The sequence below is a fragment of the Hemibagrus wyckioides genome, linkage group LG28 (genome assembly GCF_019097595.1).
Source record: "Hemibagrus wyckioides isolate EC202008001 linkage group LG28, SWU_Hwy_1.0, whole genome shotgun sequence".
NCBI classification, from domain to species: domain Eukaryota; kingdom Metazoa; phylum Chordata; class Actinopteri; order Siluriformes; family Bagridae; genus Hemibagrus; species Hemibagrus wyckioides.
In genome coordinates, this window is record NC_080737.1 from 20,808,373 (window position 1) to 20,829,476 (window position 21,104).

Here is a 21,104-nt window from a genome sequence, read left to right on the forward strand (position 1 = left end):
ACGACCTGCAAGGGTACCTGACCACACCACCAGACACAGGCGTCGGGCCAGGGAGCATTTACGCTGGACGAGGGACCGGTGGGACTCAGTGCTGTTCTCTGATGAAAGTCGATTCACGTTGAGCAGAAATGATGGACCCAACGATGTTGGAGACGTCAAGGAGAGCGCTATGCATCAGCCACTGTTGTGGTGGTGTTACAGTCTGGGCAGGTGTGTCCACTCAATACAGAACTGACCTACATCTTGTGAATGATACAGTGACAAGCCAATACTACCCGAATAACATCATTAATCCAGTCATTGTGCCCCTGCATGAACAACACAGGCCTAATTTTATCTTCATGGACGACAATGCTCCAGCTCATCGAGGTCACATCATTAGGGAACGGCTGCTGGAGGCTGGGGTACCTCAAATGGAGTGGCCTGCACTTTCTCCAGACCCGAATCCCATAGAGAACCTGTGGGATCAGCCGAGTCGCCGTGTAGAGGCTCGTAACCCTGCACCCCAGAACTTCAATGACCTGAGGGCCGCCCTTCAAGAAGAGTGAAATGCCATGCCTCAGCAGACAATAAGTCGACTCGTGAACAGCATGAGACGTCGTGGTCAAGCTGTAATTGATGGTCAAGGGCACATGACAGATTATTGAGACATTGAGATTTTTTGTTGTGGTATACCCACCACTGTTGTTGGCTTTTGTTTCAATAAATTGTTTGAGATGAGGAAATCACCATTGCAGCTTCTACTTAAATGTCCTACTTTCATGATATAATATCACTGTAGTGTGAACTTTTTACATTTTCCATAAATTTCACCCAAAAGCCAAATATCCTTAACTTTTTGTGAGTAGTGTATACTCATTATTATTTATAAGTTATTGTGACTTTACGATCTCAAATAAATAAATAAATAAATAACATCAAAGCGCGCCCTGTGATGGACTGGTGACCTGTCCAGGGTGTACCCCTGCCTTTCTCCCTATGTGCGCTGTGATAGGCTCCAGCAGACCCACGTGACCCTAGGAATCCTAGGAATAAGCGGGTATAGACAATGAATGAATGACATCAAAGCGCAACAATGCAGTATTGCTGACTCGCGTCAATGAACCCGGAAGTTTTTACAGAGACACCCATGTGACGTCATCAACGGAAGTTGGAGCATTTTCACGGTAAACAAACGAAGCGCCAAGTTCCTGAATGAATGAAACCGAAATAAACACAACTCCTGATCTCAGTGTCTCCCAATACAGTGCAATAAAACACTGAGTTATTTATAATCACACCAGTGTGAGGGTAAAGGTGAGTGTGTGTGTGTATGTGTGTGTGTGTGTGTGTGTGTGTGTGTTCTCCTCACAGAAACACCGCTTTATAGCCGATTAGCCGAAGCTAAGCTAACATCCAACCCGCTACATTGGGTCAGATGAACGATAAAGAGTTTTTATTTGTGAAATTTGTACACTCGTATTTTTTATTTTAGAGGCTTTCATTTTATATTCAAGAAATACAATTCAGCTGTTATTTTAAATTCAGCTCCAGCTCAGACAGTGGTGTCCTACAGTGCAGCTGGACTGGGTTCTGACTCTTTACTGGGATTGGGTTTGTTTACTGGTTAAAACTATCAGATGGTGATGAGTTCGGGTTGCTGACATTGTTGCAGGGCTGACTCTCTACTTTATCAGCAGTAATTTATATAAAGTCAGATGAAGATTCCTGCAGTAGAGAGTCAGTGATGATTTTACTAGACTGTGGTTTATTCCACACTGTCCACTCTCCAGCTGCTCAAATCTACATCCACTGCTGCTGTTACTTCTCACTAAACACTTACACTTATATTGAATAACTGATAACTAATACCTAACTAATATCTGTGTGTGTGTAGGCAGGCTGGCACAAGTCACCTGGTGTCCGTGGACTATGAGAGACAGCAGTCTGACACACACACACTGGAACAATGAGCTGACCACGAGACAGTCCAGTGGCGGTGCGGCCGGACGCTTCATAAAAACGTCGCAGCTCAAACTGAGCCACAGGGATGTGAATATGGTGGAATCTGAGTCCACTGCTCCTGTGGAAGAGGACGAGAAAATATACATAGACACACAGGAGGGAGACACAGACAAAGCTTTCAGGTGGAGAAATGAAACAGTGGAGAGCGTTGGGCCTGTAGGCCTCAGATCCAGAGACTCGCCTGGTCACTCTGCCCAGTCACGGTCTAACTGGTTCAAGGAGAGGAAGCGGGTGAGCTGGGGGCTCAGACCACGCCGCTGTGTGAACATTCATCACACGTTAGCGTGGCAGTGGCGGTCCTGGCGACAGACGGCCAAGTGGGCGGGGACTTCAGGGTATAGGTGGGTCTGTGGAATAAGGCGGGGCCGACAACCGAAACACCAGGAACTACAGAGCATGCTCACAAACGGCAAGAAAGAGGGACCTGCTGCTGGACATGGTCAGTTTGTGTGTTTGTTGTGCTTTATAACATGTTTATTACTAAATAACATGAGCATGTTATGGGTTAGTGAGGATTAGAGCACAGTACAAAGCCTCATTAACACGTGTTAAAACAACACCAAGGAACCTGAGAGGAACTAACACACCTGTGCTGAACACAAGAGTGCTGTAGAGTCTCTGTTTAAACTATTCTTTGGTTCTCTCAGACCCAGACAGCTCAAACAGACTTCCCGTGGTTAGGGAGAGTGGACACAGAGCCAACATGGCTGACAGTGATGGGCGGAGACCTCGGGACAACCCATCCAATCAGAAACAGCTAAGCAGAGAGCATATCTCCTGTGTACAAAGTGAGAGAGATAAAGAGCAAAGATGAATGAGTCGTGAGGTGTGTCTGTTTAATCAAACATTCTGTGTGTGTATGTGTGTGTGTGTCTTAGGGATCCTGGATGAGTTTCTGCAGCAGTATGGCAGCCTGATCCCCATCCATGTGGACGAAGTGGTGGACAAATTGCAGACCATGTTTAATGAGAGCTTTTCACATCCACACAGGTCTCACACACACACACACACACACACACACACACATACACACACACACCTGATTTAATTTACGTGAGTGATGTTCTGTGGAACAGGAAGCTGATGGTGCAGCAGTTAATGCAGTCGTACCAGCGAATGTCTGGTTCCACCATGATGCGAGAGTTCCGTGTTAATTACAAACGCCACATTCTCACTATGGATGACCTGAGCACACTGTACGGTCAGAACTGGCTTAATGACCAGGTGAATAATAATAATAATAATAATAATAATAATAATAATAATATCCTCAAGCTGCCTATAATAAGTATTTGTGTGTGTGTGTGTGTGTGCTTCCTGCAGGTGATGAACATGTATGGGGATTTGGTCATGGATGCTGTACCTGATCAGGTGAGGACTGATAATGCAGTTTATTACACAGGGGCTGTGTCTCAGATCACACACTGTACACTATATTCCAGATGTGTTCATCAGTCCAGTGTTGTCCAGTTTAGTCCAACATATCATGAAAAAGTTCAATATTTTTTAAAAGTTACTTCAGAAAATGACAAGTGTATATATTATAAACTCATTCCATGTACACATTGGAATATTTCATCTCCACTTTAAGCAACTCACTTTTTATTCAGAATAAATACCACAGATCTCCCGGTCAGGTTCAGTACACACTAACACAATCATGGGGAAGACTGCTGACCTGACGGTTGTTCACAGAGTGCTGTATCAAAGCATCTTCATGGACAGTGGACTGAAAGGTCAATGTGGTAGGAAAAGGGGCACAAGCAACAGGGATGACCACAGCCTCGAGAAGAATGTCAAGCAAAGAAGATTCAAGGACGAGGAGGAGCTTCACAAGGAGTGGACTGAGGCTGGGGTCAGTGCATGGAGAGCCACCACACACAGACGTGTCCACACAAGTGTCACATTCCTAGGGACCAGCCACTCCTGAACCAGAGACAACGTCAGAAGAGTCTTCCCTGGACAAAGGAGAAGAAGAACTGGACCATTACTCAGTGGTCCAAACTCCTCTTTTCAGATGAAAGTAAATGTTGCATTTCATTTGGAAATCATGGTCCCAGAGTCTGGAGAAGGAGAGGAGAGGCCCAGAGTCCAAGCTGTGTGTAGTGTCCAGTGATGATTTGGGGTGCTGTGCTATCTAAGCAGCCTGGGCTTCCATTACACCTGCGCAGTACCACAGGCTGATGTCCTCCACGTCCACTCACACGGTCATTGTACAAAAGGAGACGCAACCGAATATTAAGTTAATGACCATACTTTAGTTTTCTAAGTTTGACGGCATTATAAAACTTTACTTTCATTATCTTTTGAAATATTCTATTATTCTGAGATACTGGATAGATTTTTACAGAGTCACAATAATCTCATTTAAAAGAAAAAAGACTTGAAGTATTTCAGAATAAAATTTTAAATACAGGAAACTTTCAATGTTTGAATTAATGTTTCACTGATATTCTCATTTTTTAGATGCTCCTGTAATCTCTCTCTCTCTCTCTCTCTCTCTCTCTCTCTCCCCCCCTCTTTGTCTTTCTCTCTCTCTCTCCCTCTCTCTTTCTCTCTCTCTCTCTCTCTCTCACCCTCTCTCTCTCTCTCTCTCTCTCTCTCTCTCACCCTCACTCTCTCTCTCTCTCTCTCTCTCTCTCTCTCTCTCACTCTCTCTCTTTATCTCTCTCTCTCTCTCTATGCCCCTCCTCTCTCTGTTTCTCTCTCCCTCCCCCAGGTGTACTTTTTCAACAGTTTCTTTTATGACAAGTTGAGAACAAAAGGATATGAAGGCGTGAAGCGATGGACAAAAAATGTAAGTACTGTGTGTGTGTGTTTGTGTGTGTGTGTGTTTGTTTGTTTGTGTGTGTTTGTGTGTGTGTGTGTTGCTGTATTGTTTTTATAGATTTTTATAGAAGTGTCAGGAGTCACAGTGTTCCTCGCTCTCAGTGTTCCTCGCTCTCAGTGTTCCTCACTCTGTGTTCCTCATGCACAGTGTTCCTCACTCTCAGTGTTCCTCACTCTCAGTGTTCCTCACTCACAGTGTTCCTCATTCTCAGTGTTCCTCACTCTGTGTTCCTCACTCACAGTGTTCCTCACTCTCAGTGTTCCTCACTCTGTGTTCCTCACTCACAGTGTTCCTCACTCACAGTGTTCCTCATTCACAGTGTTCCTCGCTCTCAGTGTTCCTCGCTCTCAGTGTTCCTCACTCACAGTGTTCCTCACTCACAGTGTTCCTCACTCACAGTGTTCCTCGCTCTCAGTGTTCCTCACTCTGTGTTCCTCGCTCTCAGTGTTCCTCGCTCTCAGTGTTCCTCACTCACAGTGTTCCTCACTCACAGTGTTCCTCATGCACAGTGTTCCTCACTCTGTGTTCCTCACTCTGTGTTCCTCGCTCTCAGTGTTCCTCGCTCTCAGTGTTCCTCGCTCTCAGTGTTCCTCACTCACAGTGTTCCTCACTCACAGTGTTCCTCGCTCTCAGTGTTCCTCACTCAGTGTTCCTCACTCACAGTGTTCCTCACTCACAGTGTTCCTCACTCACAGTGTTCCTCACGCACAGTGTTCCTCATGCACAGTGTTCCTCACTCTGTGTTCCTCGCTCTCAGTGTTCCTCGCTCTCAGTGTTCCTCGCTCTCAGTGTTCCTCACTCACAGTGTTCCTCATTCTCAGTGTTCCTCACTCTGTGTTCCTCACTCACAGTGTTCCTCATTCTCAGTGTTCCTCACTCTGTGTTCCTCACTCACAGTGTTCCTCACTCACAGTGTTCCTCACTCACAGTGTTCCTCACTCACAGTGTTCCTCATTCACAGTGTTCCTCACTCACAGTGTTCCTCATTCACAGTGTTCCTCATTCACAGTGTTGCTCATTCACAGTGTTGCTCATTCACAGTGTTGCTCATTCACAGTGTTCCTCGCTCTCAGTGTTCCTCGCTCTCAGTGTTCCTCACTCACAGTGTTCCTCACTCACAGTGTTCCTCACTCACAGTGTTCCTCGCTCTCAGTGTTCCTCACTCTGTGTTCCTCGCTCTCAGTGTTCCTCGCTCTCAGTGTTCCTCGCTCTCAGTGTTCCTCGCTCTCAGTGTTCCTCACTCACAGTGTTCCTCACTCACAGTGTTCCTCACTCACAGTGTTCCTCATGCACAGTGTTCCTCACTCTGTGTTCCTCACTCTGTGTTCCTCGCTCTCAGTGTTCCTCGCTCTCAGTGTTCCTCGCTCTCAGTGTTCCTCACTCACAGTGTTCCTCACTCACAGTGTTCCTCGCTCTCAGTGTTCCTCACTCAGTGTTCCTCACTCACAGTGTTCCTCACTCACAGTGTTCCTCACTCACAGTGTTCCTCACGCACAGTGTTCCTCATGCACAGTGTTCCTCACTCTGTGTTCCTCGCTCTCAGTTTTCCTCGCTCTCAGTGTTCCTCGCTCTCAGTGTTCCTCACTCACAGTGTTCCTCATTCACAGTGTTCCTCACTCTGTGTTCCTCACTCTGTGTTCCTCACTCTGTGTTCCTGACTCTCAGTGTTCCTGACTCTGTGTTCCTGACTCTCAGTGTTCCTGACTCTCAGTGTTCCTCACTCACAGTGTTCCTCACTCACAGTGTTCCTCACTCTCAGTGTTCCTCATTCATAGTGTTCCTCATTCACAGTATTCCTCACTCTGTGTTCCTCACTCTGTGTTCCTCACTCTGTGTTCCTCATTCACAGTGTTCCTCATTCACAGTGTTCCTCACTCTCAGTGTTCCTCACTCTGTGTTCCTCACTCACAGTGTTCCTCGCTCTCAGTGTTCCTCGCTCTCAGTGTTCCTCGCTCTCAGTGTTCCTCGCTCTCAGTGTTCCTCACTCTCAGTGTTCCTCACTCTCAGTGTTCCTCACTCTGTGTTCCTGTCTCTCAGTGTTCCTCACTCAGTGTTCCTCACTCACAGTGTTCCTCACTCACAGTGTTCCTCACTCTGTGTTCCTCGCTCTCAGTGTTCCTCACTCAGTGTTCCTCACTCACAGTGTTCCTCACGCACAGTGTTCCTCATGCACAGTGTTCCTCACTCTCAGTGTTCCTCACTCACAGTGTTCCTCACTCACAGTGTTCCTCACTCTGTGTTCCTCACTCTCAGTGTTCCTCACTCTCAGTGTTCCTCGCTCTCAGTGTTCCTCACTCTCAGTGTTCCTCACTCTCAGTGTTCCTCACTCACAGTGTTCCTCACTCTGTGTTCCTCACTCTGTGTTCCTCACTCTGTGTTCCTCACTCTGTGTTCCTGACTCTCAGTGTTCCTGACTCTCAGTGTTCCTCACTCTCAGTGTTCCTCACTCACAGTGTTCCTCACTCACAGTGTTCCTCACTCTCAGTGTTCCTCATTCACAGTGTTCCTCATTCACAGTGTTCCTCACTCTCAGTGTTCCTCACTCTCAGTGTTCCTCATTCACAGTGTTCCTCACTCTCAGTGTTCCTCACTCACAGTGTTCCTCACGCACAGTGTTCCTCATGCACAGTGTTCCTCACTCTGTGTTCCTCACTCTGTGTTCCTCGCTCTCAGTGTTCCTCGCTCTCAGTGTTCCTCACTCACAGTGTTCCTCATTCACAGTGTTCCTCACTCACAGTGTTCCTCACTCACAGTGTTCCTCACTCTGTGTTCCTCACTCTCAGTGTTCCTCACTCTCAGTGTTCCTCGCTCTCAGTGTTCCTCGCTCTCAGTGTTCCTCGCTCTCAGTGTTCCTCACTCACAGTGTTCCTCACTCACAGTGTTCCTCACTCTGTGTTCCTCACTCTGTGTTCCTCACTCTGTGTTCCTGACTCTCAGTGTTCCTGACTCTCAGTGTTCCTCACTCTCAGTGTTCCTCACTCACAGTGTTCCTCACTCACAGTGTTCCTCACTCTCAGTGTTCCTCATTCACAGTGTTCCTCATTCACAGTGTTCCTCACTCTCAGTGTTCCTCACTCTCAGTGTTCCTCATTCACAGTGTTCCTCACTCTCAGTGTTCCTCACTCACAGTGTTCCTCACGCACAGTGTTCCTCATGCACAGTGTTCCTCACTCTGTGTTCCTCACTCTGTGTTCCTCGCTCTCAGTGTTCCTCGCTCTCAGTGTTCCTCGCTCTCAGTGTTCCTCGCTCTCAGTGTTCCTCACTCACAGTGTTCCTCATTCACAGTGTTCCTCACTCTGTGTTCCTCACTCTGTGTTCCTCACTCTGTGTTCCTGACTCTCAGTGTTCCTGACTCTGTGTTCCTGACTCTCAGTGTTCCTGACTCTCAGTGTTCCTCACTCACAGTGTTCCTCACTCACAGTGTTCCTCACTCTCAGTGTTCCTCATTCACAGTGTTCCTCATTCACAGTATTCCTCACTCTGTGTTCCTCACTCTGTGTTCCTCACTCTGTGTTCCTCATTCACAGTGTTCCTCATTCACAGTGTTCCTCACTCTCAGTGTTCCTCACTCACAGTGTTCCTCACTCACAGTGTTCCTCACTCACAGTGTTCCTCACTCTGTGTTCCTCGCTCTCAGTGTTCCTCGCTCTCAGTGTTCCTCGCTCTCAGTGTTCCTCACTCTCAGTGTTCCTCACTCTGTGTTCCTCACTCTGTGTTCCTCACTCTGTGTTCCTCGCTCTCAGTGTTCCTCGCTCTCAGTGTTCCTCACTCAGTGTTCCTCACTCACAGTGTTCCTCACTCACAGTGTTCCTCACGCACAGTGTTCCTCACTCTCAGTGTTCCTCACTCATAGTGTTCCTCACTCTGTGTTCCTCACTCTCAGTGTTCCTCACTCTCAGTGTTCCTCGCTCTCAGTGTTCCTCACTCTCAGTGTTCCTCACTCTCAGTGTTCCTCACTCACAGTGTTCCTCATTCACAGTGTTCCTCACTCTGTGTTCCTCACTCTGTGTTCCTCACTCTGTGTTCCTCACTCTGTGTTCCTGACTCTGTGTTCCTCACTCTCAGTGTTCCTCACTCACAGTGTTCCTCACTCACAGTGTTCCTCACTCTCAGTGTTCCTCATTCACAGTGTTCCTCACTCTCAGTGTTCCTCACTCTCAGTGTTCCTCACTCTCAGTGTTCCTCATTCACAGTGTTCCTCACTCTGTGTTCCTCACTCTGTGTTCCTCACTCTGTGTTCCTCACTCTGTGTTCCTGACTCTCAGTGTTCCTCACTCTCAGTGTTCCTCACTCTCAGTGTTCCTCACTCTCAGTGTTCCTCACTCACAGTGTTCCTCACTCACAGTGTTCCTCACTCTCAGTGTTCCTCATTCACAGTGTTCCTCATTCACAGTGTTCCTCATTCACAGTGTTCCTCACTCTCAGTGTTCCTCACTCTGTGTTCCTCACTCTCAGTGTTCCTCACTCTCAGTGTTCCTCACTCTCAGTGTTCCTCACTCTCTGTGTTCCTCATTCACAGTGTTCCTCACTCTGTGTTCCTCACTCTGTGTTCCTCACTCTGTGTTCCTCACTCTGTGTTCCTCACTCACAGTGTTCCTCACTCTCAGTGTTCCTCAGTCTCAGTGTTCCTCATTCACAGTGTTCCTCATTCACAGTGTTCCTCATTCACAGTGTTCCTCACTCTGTGTTCCTCACTCTGTGTTCCTCACTCTGTGTTCCTCACTCTGTGTTCCTCACTCACAGTGTTCCTCACTCACAGTGTTCCTCACTCACAGTGTTCCTCATTCACAGTGTTCCTCACTCTCAGTGTTCCTCATTCACAGTGTTCCTCACTCTCAGTGTTCCTCATTCACAGTGTTCCTCATTCACAGTGTTCCTCACTCTGTGTTCCTCATTCACAGTGTTCCTCATTCACAGTGTTCCTCACTCTGTGTTCCTCACTCTGTGTTCCTCACTCTCAGTGTTCCTCACTCTCAGTGTTCCTCACTCTCAGTGTTCCTCACTCACAGTGTTCCTCACTCTCAGTGTTCCTCATTCACAGTGTTCCTCACTCACAGTGTTCCTCACTCACAGTGTTCCTCATTCACAGTGTTCCTCATTCACAGTGTTCCTCACTCTCAGTGTTCCTCACTCTCAGTGTTCCTCACTCTCAGTGTTCCTCATTCACAGTGTTCCTCACTCTGTGTTCCTCACTCTGTGTTCCTCACTCTGTGTTCCTCACTCTGTGTTCCTGACTCTCAGTGTTCCTCACTCTCAGTGTTCCTCACTCTCAGTGTTCCTCACTCACAGTGTTCCTCACTCACAGTGTTCCTCACTCTCAGTGTTCCTCATTCACAGTGTTCCTCATTCACAGTGTTCCTCATTCACAGTGTTCCTCATTCACAGTGTTCCTCACTCTCAGTGTTCCTCACTCTGTGTTCCTCACTCTGTGTTCCTCACTCTCAGTGTTCCTCACTCTCAGTGTTCCTCACTCTCTGTGTTCCTCATTCACAGTGTTCCTCACTCTGTGTTCCTCACTCTGTGTTCCTCATGCACAGTGTTCCTCACTCTCAGTGTTCCTCACTCTCAGTGTTCCTCACTCACAGTGTTCCTCATTCTCAGTGTTCCTCACTCTGTGTTCCTCACTCACAGTGTTCCTCACTCTCAGTGTTCCTCACTCTGTGTTCCTCACTCACAGTGTTCCTCACTCACAGTGTTCCTCATTCACAGTGTTCCTCGCTCTCAGTGTTCCTCGCTCTCAGTGTTCCTCACTCACAGTGTTCCTCACTCACAGTGTTCCTCACTCACAGTGTTCCTCGCTCTCAGTGTTCCTCACTCTGTGTTCCTCGCTCTCAGTGTTCCTCGCTCTCAGTGTTCCTCACTCACAGTGTTCCTCACTCACAGTGTTCCTCATGCACAGTGTTCCTCACTCTGTGTTCCTCACTCTGTGTTCCTCGCTCTCAGTGTTCCTCGCTCTCAGTGTTCCTCGCTCTCAGTGTTCCTCACTCACAGTGTTCCTCACTCACAGTGTTCCTCGCTCTCAGTGTTCCTCACTCAGTGTTCCTCACTCACAGTGTTCCTCACTCACAGTGTTCCTCACTCACAGTGTTCCTCACGCACAGTGTTCCTCATGCACAGTGTTCCTCACTCTGTGTTCCTCGCTCTCAGTGTTCCTCGCCTCTCAGTGTTCCTCGCTCTCAGTGTTCCTCACTCACAGTGTTCCTCATTCTCAGTGTTCCTCACTCTGTGTTCCTCACTCACAGTGTTCCTCATTCTCAGTGTTCCTCACTCTGTGTTCCTCACTCACAGTGTTCCTCACTCACAGTGTTCCTCACTCACAGTGTTCCTCACTCACAGTGTTCCTCATTCACAGTGTTCCTCACTCACAGTGTTCCTCATTCACAGTGTTCCTCATTCACAGTGTTGCTCATTCACAGTGTTGCTCATTCACAGTGTTGCTCATTCACAGTGTTCCTCGCTCCTCAGTGTTCCTCGCTCCTCAGTGTTCCTCACTCACAGTGTTCCTCACTCACAGTGTTCCTCACTCACAGTGTTCCTCGCTCTCAGTGTTCCTCACTCTGTGTTCCTCGCTCTCAGTGTTCCTCGCTCTCAGTGTTCCTCGCTCTCAGTGTTCCTCGCTCTCAGTGTTCCTCACTCACAGTGTTCCTCACTCACAGTGTTCCTCACTCACAGTGTTCCTCATGCACAGTGTTCCTCACTCTGTGTTCCTCACTCTGTGTTCCTCGCTCTCAGTGTTCCTCGCTCTCAGTGTTCCTCGCTCTCAGTGTTCCTCACTCACAGTGTTCCTCACTCACAGTGTTCCTCGCTCTCAGTGTTCCTCACTCAGTGTTCCTCACTCACAGTGTTCCTCACTCACAGTGTTCCTCACTCACAGTGTTCCTCACGCACAGTGTTCCTCATGCCCAGTGTTCATCACTCTGTGTTCCTCGCTTCTCAGTTTTCCTCGCTCTCAGTGTTCCTCGCTCTCAGTGTTCCTCACTCACAGTGTTCCTCATTCACAGTGTTCCTCACTCTGTGTTCCTCACTCTGTGTTCCTCACTCTGTGTTCCTGACTCTCAGTGTTCCTGACTCTGTGTTCCTGACTCTCAGTGTTCCTGACTCTCAGTGTTCCTCACTCACAGTGTTCCTCACTCACAGTGTTCCTCACTCTCAGTGTTCCTCATTCATAGTGTTCCTCATTCACAGTATTCCTCACTCTGTGTTCCTCACTCTGTGTTCCTCACTCTGTGTTCCTCATCTCACAGTGTTCCTCATTCACAGTGTTCCTCACTCTCAGTGTTCCTCACTCTGTGTTCCTCACTCACAGTGTTCCTCGCTCTCAGTGTTCCTCGCTCTCAGTGTTCCTCGCTCTCAGTGTTCCTCGCTCTCAGTGTTCCTCACTCTCAGTGTTCCTCACTCTCAGTGTTCCTCACTCTGTGTTCCTGTCTCTCAGTGTTCCTCACTCCAGTGTTCCTCACTCACAGTGTTCCTCACTCACAGTGTTCCTCACTCTGTGTTCCTCGCTCTCAGTGTTCCTCACTCAGTGTTCCTCACTCACAGTGTTCCTCACGCACAGTGTTCCTCATGCACAGTGTTCCTCACTCTCAGTGTTCCTCACTCACAGTGTTCCTCACTCACAGTGTTCCTCACTCTGTGTTCCTCACTCTCAGTGTTCCTCACTCTCAGTGTTCCTCGCTCTCAGTGTTCCTCACTCTCAGTGTTCCTCACTCTCAGTGTTCCTCACTCACTCACAGTGTTCCTCACTCTGTGTTCCTCACTCTGTGTTCCTCACTCTGTGTTCCTCACTCTGTGTTCCTGACTCTCAGTGTTCCTGACTCTCAGTGTTCCTCACTCTCAGTGTTCCTCACTCACAGTGTTCCTCACTCACAGTGTTCCTCACTCTCAGTGTTCCTCATTCACAGTGTTCCTCATTCACAGTGTTCCTCACTCTCAGTGTTCCTCACTCTCAGTGTTCCTCATTCACAGTGTTCCTCACTCTCAGTGTTCCTCACTCACAGTGTTCCTCACGCACAGTGTTCCTCATGCACAGTGTTCCTCACTCTGTGTTCCTCACTCTGTGTTCCTCGCTCTCAGTGTTCCTCGCTCTCAGTGTTCCTCACTCACAGTGTTCCTCATTCACAGTGTTCCTCACTCACAGTGTTCCTCACTCACAGTGTTCCTCACTCTGTGTTCCTCACTCTCAGTGTTCCTCACTCTCAGTGTTCCTCGCTCTCAGTGTTCCTCGCTCTCAGTGTTCCTCGCTCTCAGTGTTCCTCACTCACAGTGTTCCTCACTCACAGTGTTCCTCACTCTGTGTTCCTCACTCTGTGTTCCTCACTCTGTGTTCCTGACTCTCAGTGTTCCTGACTCTCAGTGTTCCTCACTCTCAGTGTTCCTCACTCACAGTGTTCCTCACTCACAGTGTTCCTCACTCTCAGTGTTCCTCATTCACAGTGTTCCTCATTCACAGTGTTCCTCACTCTCAGTGTTCCTCACTCTCAGTGTTCCTCATTCACAGTGTTCCTCACTCTCAGTGTTCCTCACTCACAGTGTTCCTCACGCACAGTGTTCCTCATGCACAGTGTTCCTCACTCTGTGTTCCTCACTCTGTGTTCCTCGCCTCAGTGTTCCTCGCTCTCAGTGTTCCTCGCCTCAGTGTTCCTCGCTCCTCAGTGTTCCTCACTCACAGTGTTCCTCATTCACAGTGTTCCTCACTCTGTGTTCCTCACTCTGTGTTCCTCACTCTGTGTTCCTGACTCTCAGTGTTCCTGACTCTGTGTTCCTGACTCTCAGTGTTCCTGACTCTCAGTGTTCCTCACTCACAGTGTTCCTCACTCACAGTGTTCCTCACTCTCAGTGTTCCTCATTCACAGTGTTCCTCATTCACAGTATTCCTCACTCTGTGTTCCTCACTCTGTGTTCCTCACTCTGTGTTCCTCATTCACAGTGTTCCTCATTCACAGTGTTCCTCACTCTCAGTGTTCCTCACTCACAGTGTTCCTCACTCACAGTGTTCCTCACTCACAGTGTTCCTCACTCTGTGTTCCTCGCCTCAGTGTTCCTCGCCTCAGTGTTCCTCGCCTCAGTGTTCCTCACTCTCAGTGTTCCTCACTCTGTGTTCCTCACTCTGTGTTCCTCACTCTGTGTTCCTCGCTCTCAGTGTTCCTCGCTCTCAGTGTTCCTCACTCAGTGTTCCTCACTCACAGTGTTCCTCACTCACAGTGTTCCTCACGCACAGTGTTCCTCACTCTCAGTGTTCCTCACTCATAGTGTTCCTCACTCTGTGTTCCTCACTCTCAGTGTTCCTCACTCTCAGTGTTCCTCGCTCTCAGTGTTCCTCACTCTCAGTGTTCCTCACTCTCAGTGTTCCTCACTCACAGTGTTCCTCATTCACAGTGTTCCTCACTCTGTGTTCCTCACTCTGTGTTCCTCACTCTGTGTTCCTCACTCTGTGTTCCTGACTCTGTGTTCGTCGATCTCGGTGTTCCTCACTCACAGTTTTCCTCACTCTCAGTGTCCCTCACTCTCAGTGTTCCTCATCTCACAGTGTTCCTCACTCTCAGTGTTCCTCACTCTCAGTGTTCCTCACTCTCAGTGTTCCTCATTCACAGTGTTCCTCACTCTGTGTTCCTCACTCTGTGTTCCTCACTCTGTGTTCCTCACTCTGTGTTCCTGACTCTCAGTGTTCCTCACTCTCAGTGTTCCTCACTCTCAGTGTTCCTCACTCTCAGTGTTCCTCACTCACAGTGTTCCTCACTCACAGTGTTCCTCACTCTCAGTGTTCCTCATTCACAGTGTTCCTCATTCACAGTGTTCCTCATTCACAGTGTTCCTCACTCTCAGTGTTCCTCACTCTGTGTTCCTCACTCTCAGTGTTCCTCACTCTCAGTGTTCCTCACTCTCAGTGTTCCTCACTCTCTGTGTTCCTCATTCACAGTGTTCCTCACTCTGTGTTCCTCACTCTGTGTTCCTCACTCTGTGTTCCTCACTCTGTGTTCCTCACTCACAGTGTTCCCTCACTCTCAGTGTTCCTCAGTCTCAGTGTTCCTCATTCACAGTGTTCCTCATTCACAGTGTTCCTCATTCACAGTGTTCCTCACTCTGTGTTCCTCACTCTGTGTTCCTCACTCTGTGTTCCTCACTCTGTGTTCCTCACTCACAGTGTTCCTCACTCACAGTGTTCCTCACTCACAGTGTTCCTCATTCACAGTGTTCCTCACTCTCAGTGTTCCTCATCTCACAGTGTTCCTCACTCTCAGTGTTCCTCATCTCACAGTGTTCCTCATTCACAGTGTTCCTCACTCTGTGTTCCTCATTCACAGTGTTCCTCATCTCACAGTGTTCCTCACTCTGTGTTCCTCACTCTGTGTTCCTCACTCTCAGTGTTCCTCACTCTCAGTGTTCCTCACTCTCAGTGTTCCTCACTCACAGTGTTCCTCACTCTCAGTGTTCCTCATTCACAGTGTTCCTCACTCACAGTGTTCCTCACTCACAGTGTTCCTCATTCACAGTGTTCCTCATTCACAGTGTTCCTCACTCTCAGTGTTCCTCACTCTCAGTGTTCCTCACTCTCAGTGTTCCTCATTCACAGTGTTCCTCACTCTGTGTTCCTCACTCTGTGTTCCTCACTCTGTGTTCCTCACTCTGTGTTCCTGACTCTCAGTGTTCCTCACTCTCAGTGTTCCTCACTCTCAGTGTTCCTCACTCACAGTGTTCCTCACTCACAGTGTTCCTCACTCTCAGTGTTCCTCATTCACAGTGTTCCTCATTCACAGTGTTCCTCATTCACAGTGTTCCTCATTCACAGTGTTCCTCACTCTCAGTGTTCCTCACTCTGTGTTCCTCACTCTGTGTTCCTCACTCTCAGTGTTCCTCACTCTCAGTGTTCCTCACTCTCTGTGTTCCTCATTCACAGTGTTCCTCACTCTGTGTTCCTCACTCTGTGTTCCTCACTCTGTGTTCCTCACTCTGTGTTCCTCACTCACAGTGTTCCTCACTCTCAGTGTTCCTCAGTCTCAGTGTTCCTCATTCACAGTGTTCCTCATTCACAGTGTTCCTCATTCACAGTGTTCCTCACTCTCAGTGTTCCTCACTCTGTGTTCCTCACTCTCAGTGTTCCTCACTCTGTGTTCCTCACTCTCAGTGTTCCTCACTCTCAGTGTTCCTCACTCTCAGTGTTCCTCACTCACAGTGTTCCTCACTCACAGTGTTCCTCACTCACAGTGTTCCTCATTCACAGTGTTCCTCACTCTCAGTGTTCCTCATTCACAGTGTTCCTCACTCTCAGTGTTCCTCATTCACAGTGTTCCTCACTCTCAGTGTTCCTCACTCTCAGTGTTCCTCACTCTCAGTGTTCCTCACTCTCAGTGTTCCTCATTCACAGTGTTCCTCACTCTGTGTTCCTCACTCTGTGTTCCTCACTCTGTGTTCCTCACTCACAGTGTTCCTCACTCTCAGTGTTCCTCACTCTCAGTGTTCCTCACTCTGTGTTCCTCACTCTGTGTTCCTCACTCTGTGTTCCTCACTCTGTGTTCCTCATTCACAGTGTTCCTCATTCACAGTGTTCCTCATTCACAGTGTTCCTCACTCTCAGTGTTCCTCACTCTCAGTGTTCCTCACTCTCAGTGTTCCTCATTCACAGTGTTCCTCACTCTGTGTTCCTCACTCTGTGTTCCTCATTCACAGTGTTCCTCATTCACAGTGTTCCTCACTCTCAGTGTTCCTCATTCACAGTGTTCCTCATTCACAGTGTTCCTCATTCACAGTGTTCCTCACTCTCAGTGTTCCTCATTCACAGTGTTCCTCACTCTGTGTTCCTCACTCTGTGTTCCTCATTCACAGTGTTCCTCATTCACAGTGTTCCTCATTCACAGTGTTCCTCACTCTCAGTGTTCCTCATTCACAGTGTTCCTCATTCACAGTGTTCCTCTCTCTGTGTTCCTCATTCACAGTGTTCCTCACTCTCAGTGTTCCTCATTCACAGTGTTCCTCACTCTGTGTTCCTCACTCTGTGTTCCTCATTCACAGTGTTCCTCACTCTCAGTGTTCCTCACTCTCAGTGTTCCTCACTCTCAGTGTTCCTCACTCTCAGTGTTCCTCATTCACAGTGTTCCTCACTCTGTGTTCCTCACTCTCAGTGTTCCTCACTCTGTGTTCCTCACTCTCAGTGTTCCTCACTCTCAGTGTTCCTCACTCACAGTGTTCCTCATTCACAGTGTTCCTCACTCTCAGTGTTCCTCATTCACAGTGTTCCTCATTCACAGTGTTCCTCACTCTCAGTGTTCCTCATTCACAGTGTTCCTCACTCTGTGTTCCTCACTCTGTGTTCCTCATTCACAGTGTTCCTCATTCACAGTGTTCCTCACTCTGTGTTCCTCACTCTGTGTTCCTCACTCTGTGTTCCTCACTCTCAGTGTTCCTCACTCTCAGTGTTCCTCACTCACAGTGTTCCTCACTCACAGTGTTCCTCACTCACAGTGTTCCTCACTCTCAGTGTTCCTCACTCTGTGTTCCTCACTCTGTGTTCCTCACTCTGTGTTCCTCATTCACAGTGTTCCTCATTCACAGTGTTCCTCATTCACAGTGTTCCTCACTCTCAGTGTTCCTCATTCACAGTGTTCCTCACTCTCAGTGTTCCTCATTCACAGTGTTCCTCACTCTGTGTTCCTCACTCTGTGTTCCTCATTCACAGTGTTCCTCATTCACAGTGTTCCTCATTCACAGTGTTCCTCACTCTCAGTGTTCCTCATTCACAGTGTTCCTCACTCTCAGTGTTCCTCACTCTCAGTGTTCCTCATTCAGTGTTCCTCACTCTCAGTGTTCCTCATTCAGTGTTCCTCACTCTCAGTGTTCCTCACTCTGTGTTCCTCATTCACAGTGTTCCTCATTCACAGTGTTCCTCACTCTCAGTGTTCCTCACTCTCAGTGTTCCTCACTCTCAGTGTTCCTCATTCACAGTGTTCCTCACTCTGTGTTCCTCACTCTGTGTTCCTCATTCATAGTGTTCCTCATTCACAGTGTTCCTCACTCTGTGTTCCTCACTCTGTGTTCCTCATTCACAGTGTTCCTCACTCTCAGTGTTCCTCACTCTCAGTGTTCCTCACTCTCAGTGTTCCTCATTCACAGTGTTCCTCACTCTGTGTTCCTCACTCTGTGTTCCTCACTCTGTGTTCCTCACTCTCAGTGTTCCTCACTCACAGTGTTCCTCATTCACAGTGTTCCTCACTCTGTGTTCCTCATTCACAGTGTTCCTCATTCACAGTGTTCCTCACTCTCAGTGTTCCTCATTCACAGTGTTCCTCACTCTGTGTTCCTCACTCTGTGTTCCTCATTCACAGTGTTCCTCATTCACAGTGTTCCTCACTCTGTGTTCCTCACTCTGTGTTCCTCACTCTCAGTGTTCCTCACTCACAGTGTTCCTCACGCTCAGTGTTCCTCACTCTCAGTGTTCCTCACTCTCAGTGTTCCTCATTCACAGTGTTCCTCACTCTGTGTTCCTCACTCTGTGTTCCTCATTCACAGTGTTCCTCATTCACAGTGTTCCTCACTCTCAGTGTTCCTCACTCTCAGTGTTCCTCACTCTCAGTGTTCCTCACTCTCAGTGTTCCTCATTCACAGTGTTCCTCACTCTGTGTTCCTCACTCTGTGTTCCTCATTCACAGTGTTCCTCATTCACAGTGTTCCTCATTCACAGTGTTCCTCACTCTCAGTGTTCCTCATTCACAGTGTTCCTCACTCTCAGTGTTCCTCACTCTCAGTGTTCCTCACTCTCAGTGTTCCTCACTCTGTGTTCCTCACTCTGTGTTCCTCATTCACAGTGTTCCTCATTCACAGTGTTCCTCATTCACAGTGTTCCTCACTCTCAGTGTTCCTCATTCACAGTGTTCCTCACTCTCAGTGTTCCTCATTCACAGTGTTCCTCACTCTGTGTTCCTCACTCTGTGTTCCTCATTCATAGTGTTCCTCATTCACAGTGTTCCTCATTCACAGTGTTCCTCACTCTCAGTGTTCCTCACTCTCAGTGTTCCTCATTCACAGTGTTCCTCACTCTGTGTTCCTCACTCTGTGTTCCTCATTCACAGTGTTCCTCATTCACAGTGTTCCTCACTCTCAGTGTTCCTCATTCACAGTGTTCCTCATTCACAGTGTTCCTCACTCTCAGTGTTCCTCATTCACAGTGTTCCTCATTCACAGTGTTCCTCACTCTGTGTTCCTCACTCTCAGTGTTCCTCACTCTCAGTGTTCCTCATTCACAGTGTTCCTCATTCACAGTGTTCCTCACTCTGTGTTCTCACTCTGTTCTCCTATTCACAGTGTTCCTCATTCACAGTGTTCCTCATTCACAGTGTTCCTCACTCTCAGTGTTCCTCATTCACAGTGTTCCTCACTCTCAGTGTTCCTCACTCTCAGTGTTCCTCATTCACAGTGTTCCTCACTCTGTGTTCCTCACTCTGTGTTCCTCATTCACAGTGTTCCTCATTCACAGTGTTCCTCATTCACAGTGTTCCTCACTCTCAGTGTTCCTCATTCACAGTGTTCCTCACTCTGTGTTCCTCACTCTCAGTGTTCCTCATTCAGTGTTCCTCACTCTGTGTTCCTCACTCTGTGTTCCTCATTCACAGTGTTCCTCATTCACAGTGTTCCTCACTCTCAGTGTTCCTCATTCACAGTGTTCCTCACTCTCAGTGTTCCTCACTCTCAGTGTTCCTCATTCACAGTGTTCCTCACTCTGTGTTCCTCACTCTGTGTTCCTCACTCTGTGTTCCTCATTCATAGTGTTCCTCATTCACAGTGTTCCTCATTCACAGTGTTCCTCACTCTCAGTGTTCCTCACTCTCAGTGTTCCTCATTCACAGTGTTCCTCACTCTGTGTTCCTCACTCTGTGTTCCTCATTCACAGTGTTCCTCATTCACAGTGTTCCTCATTCACAGTGTTCCTCACTCTCAGTGTTCCTCATTCACAGTGTTCCTCATTCACAGTGTTCCTCACTCTGTGTTCCTCACTCTCAGTGTTCCTCACTCTCAGTGTTCCTCACTCTCAGTGTTCCTCATTCACAGTGTTCCTCACTCTCAGTGTTCCTCATTCACAGTGTTCCTCATTCACAGTGTTCCTCACTCTCAGTGTTCCTCATTCACAGTGTTCCTCATTCACAGTGTTCCTCACTCTCAGTGTTCCTCACTCTCAGTGTTCCTCATTCACAGTGTTCCTCACTCTGTGTTCCTCACTCTGTGTTCCTCATTCACAGTGTTCCTCATTCACAGTGTTCCTCATTCACAGTGTTCCTCACTCTCAGTGTTCCTCATTCACAGTGTTCCTCATTCACAGTGTTCCTCACTCTCAGTGTTCCCTATCTCTCAGTGTTCCTCATTCTCAGTGTTCCTCTTTCACTGTGTTCCTCACTCTCAGTGTTCCTCACTCTCAGTGTTCCTCACTCTCAGTGTTCCTCATTCACAGTGTTCCTCACTCTGTGTTCCTCACTCTGTGTTCCTCATTCACAGTGTTCCTCACTCTCAGTGTTCCTCACTCTCAGTGTTCCTCACTCTCAGTGTTCCTCATTCACAGTGTTCCTCACTCTGTGTTCCTGATTCACAGTGTACCTGGTTCACAGTGTTCCTCACTCTCAGTGTTCCTCACTCTCAGTGTTCCTCATTCACAGTGTTCCTCATTCACAGTGTTCCTCACTCAGTGTTCCTCACTCTCAGTGTTCCTCATTCACAGTGTTCCTCATTCACAGTGTTCCTCACTCTGTGTTCCTCTATTCACAGTGTTCCTCATCTCACAGTGTTCCTCATCTCACAGTGTTCCTCACTCTCAGTGTTCCTCATTCACAGTGTTCCTACTCTGTGTTCTCACTGTGTTCCTCATTCACAGTGTTCCTCATCTCACAGTGTTCCTCATTCACAGTGTTCCTCACTCTCAGTGTTCCTCATTCACAGTGTTCCTCATTCACAGTGTTCCTCACTCTCAGTGTTCTCACTCTCAGTGTTCCTCATTCACAGTGTTCCTCACTCTGTGTTCCTCACTCACTGTGTTCCTCTACTCTGTGTTCCTCATTCACAGTGTTCCTCATTCACAGTGTTCCTCATTCACAGTGTTCTCACTCTCAGTGTTCCTCACTCTCAGTGTTCCTCACTCTCAGTGTTCCTCATTCACAGTGTTCCTCACTCTGTGTTCCTCACTCTGTGTTCCTCATTCACAGTGTTCCTCATTCACAGTGTTCCTCATTCACAGTGTTCCTCACTCTCAGTGTTCCTCACTCTCAGTGTTCCTCATTCACAGTGTTCCTCACTC

At 48.0% G+C, this 21,104-nt stretch overlaps 1 pseudogene; it reads left to right on the plus strand.

The window, feature by feature from the left end:
- The first annotated feature begins 1,141 nt into the window (after window positions 1–1,141).
- The window catches only part of LOC131348046 (sentrin-specific protease 3-like), a 28,630-nt pseudogene continuing 8,667 nt past the window's right edge, over window positions 1,142–21,104 (plus strand).